Source organism: Amblyomma maculatum, chromosome 3 (assembly GCF_055883805.1).
Source record: "Amblyomma maculatum isolate TAMU_Amacu chromosome 3, ASM5588380v1, whole genome shotgun sequence".
Taxonomy (NCBI): domain Eukaryota; kingdom Metazoa; phylum Arthropoda; class Arachnida; order Ixodida; family Ixodidae; genus Amblyomma; species Amblyomma maculatum.
This window is the reverse complement of record NC_139346.1, coordinates 3472803-3475677: the sequence shown is the minus strand read 5'-3', so window position 1 is coordinate 3475677 and position 2875 is coordinate 3472803. Positions and strand designations below refer to the sequence as shown.

General features: G+C 43.5%; 1 pseudogene; it reads left to right on the top strand.

The window, feature by feature from the left end:
* Window positions 1–250: 250 nt before the first annotated feature.
* On the top strand, window positions 251–1795 carry LOC146194116 (uncharacterized; annotated as a pseudogene).
* The last annotated feature ends 1080 nt before the right edge of the window (window positions 1796–2875 follow it).

Here is a 2875-nt window from a genome sequence, read left to right as displayed (position 1 = left end):
CTGTCCGCATACATTGGAATACAGAACAGTGAAACAGGCTTCACTGAACTGGTTGAAGCTCGCCTCAAAGCAGAGCTTGAAAATCTCAAGGTGCCTCAGTCAAGAATGTGTTCTCTCATCATTGACGAGATGCGTATTAAAGAGAAGCTGCAGTACAATAAGCAACAAGACTGTTTTGTGGGGCAGGCAGACATGAGCTCGCCGAATGCTAGAAGTGTCCTTGTGTTAGCGAACTCCCTTTTGTGTTTTGTGATCAGTGGACTTTAATCCTCGTACAGGATTCCTGTTGGTTACGTCTTTACAAAGGGTTTAATCGGTACCCAGCTTCATGCGCTTACAGTCTTCATAATGAAGAAATTTGAGCCTTGCGGTTTTCATATTATCAGACTTTCCACTGACAACCACAAGGTAAATGTACAAGCCATGAGACTCCTAGGGAACGGCATCGTTACCTACAGAACTGACCATCCATGTGACCCGGATAGGCCACTGTTCATGAGCTTTGACCTCTGCCATGTGCTAAAAAAAGTGCGGTCTCAATTTTTGGCACACAACATTGGACCCAAAGGAGAAATTTCAGCGTCATATCTGAAAGATGTGTATAAGCTCCAAAAGAACATGACTGTGAAGCCGGTGCGTTACCTCAGTCGGAAACATGTTTTTCCTAATAACATAGAAAAAATGAACGTGGTGAGGGCTATTCAACTCATATCTCCTGCGGTAACGGCTGTTTTGCAACATCGTCAGGAACAAGCTGGTCACACTCGTCATATTTCATTCGAAAGTGCAGGCCCGACCATCCCTTTTATGAAGAACTTCTATCGCTGGTTTGTTCTCCACGACACCAGTAATACAGTTCAACATCTGCGCCAGAGGTTCCCAGATGTTAAGCAGTACGACAGCACAGAAGATGCCCGGCTTGAGTGGCTAGAGGTCACAATGCCAATGTATCTGCATGAACTGAAAGCAAGGTGCACCCATCCTCATGAGTTTCTGACAAAGGAGACATACGAGGCATTCTTGCCCACTACGTACAGCACTGTGGCTTGCATATAACACCTGTTGAGGGCTGAAAAATTTGCATTTGTATTGACACGGAAGTTCAACAGTGACCCGATAGAGTCTCTATTTGGAACACTGAGAAGGTCCGCTGGGTGCAATGATGCACTAGATGTTCGTGCTGCCCTTTCAGGGCTTCAGAAAGTGCTGAAAATTGGAATAGCTGCATCCAATCCACTTTCGAATGTGGCACACAGTGAGCCGGCAGTCATGTCAATAACTGTATCACTTGAGAAGCCAGAAACATCTGTTAAACCTCATTCGCAACTGGGAAGAGCTGCTCTGAATGTTCTTCAAAGACTCAACACTACTGTTTTGCCTGTATACATGCCTTCGCTGCAGATATCTGCGACCGTATATGTTGGTGGCTATATTGTCCGCGTCATCAGTGAGCAGATAAACTGCGAGAACTGTGTGGCAATCGCATCCGAACCACCAACAAATCAGCCATTGGAGCCAGGACCGTGGGGGACTTTTATATCCCTCTGACCAGCTGCTTTTTGTCCTGCGTGCGTACTCTGAGCAAGCCCTCTTCCGAGACTCATGACTAGCTTGGTGGCACACGCTCTGTGTGCGTCGAAGTTGCTGCAATGTAAAGAGAATGATGCACCTGATGGAACTTATTGCAGTGCGTTTTGTGAGGCCTCTCCTTGCATTTAGCATCACAGACAAGCACGATGCTTACAAGTAATTTCCTCAAAAGCCACTTTCAAGAAAGAATCTAAAACTGCGATAAGCAGTGTTCAGGTGCTCTTTGCACAATTGTACACATAAAGTTAAAAAGCGAAAGCAATTTGAAAATAAACATCCCTTGTATATATTTCATTAAACTTGAAGCACTTCTGATTGGATTTATTCTGCAGATTTCAATAAGTGTCGCACTTTTCATTGTTTTTCAGGTATGCCACTGACGAAGTCGGAAAAGCTCTTTCTTAACACACCATATGTTACATGGTGAACTTTTTCATATTGACTTCATTCTAGAAAGTCCTTGCATGGTGTTCGGATTATGCGAACTTGACACTTCACTGAATAGAGTCTGTAGAGGTGATTTAAAGCATGGTGTGTGCATTCTTACAAACCAACATAGCTTATTGTATTGAGTATTCTTAGTTTGTTCTGCTGCTGTGCGCGTTGCGCTATCCTAAGGTGCTAGAAATGCAGTAAAGCTAAATTCTCAATGAATTCAACTGGCGCCAGAAAAAGACATGTGAATTTCACATCCATTCACATTCTGTAATATCTTTATCTGCTTCGGATGTCTTTTGGTTGTTTTTCTTTGATATCTTTGCTCAGTGCTCCTCGTGGGGCAAGATATGTTGAAATCGTCACATAACCAGGCCTGCGGAAAACAAAGCGGGAGAACACGTCTTGCTGTGTTTTTATCTGCTGCGTTGCCACTTTCCACCACGCGCACCACCTCCGCCCCTCCGCTGTCCTGGTAAACCAGCGTAGGGGATGGATGGAATATAGGAGCGTCCCCTTTGAAACGGGGTGGTAGCAGTAGCTATCATGCTCATTTTTCTCCCTATACCTTAATTATTGATTTAGAATGGTTATTATACCATCATTCTATTTATAAAATTTTGTTCCTACATTACTAACATTATGTCACTTCTCTGCTTTTAAGCCACCAATCTTCCAGTCGTTTTTTGCTAGTTTCCACCGCCGATTTATTCACCCGGCCACTGTTATCTCTAAACCCCAGAGCTTCAGGAACAGTGATTGAGCCTGCACCAACTTCCGGATGGATACCATTACATTCGAGTATAATATGGGATATAATATGGGATATATATAATAATATATATAATTC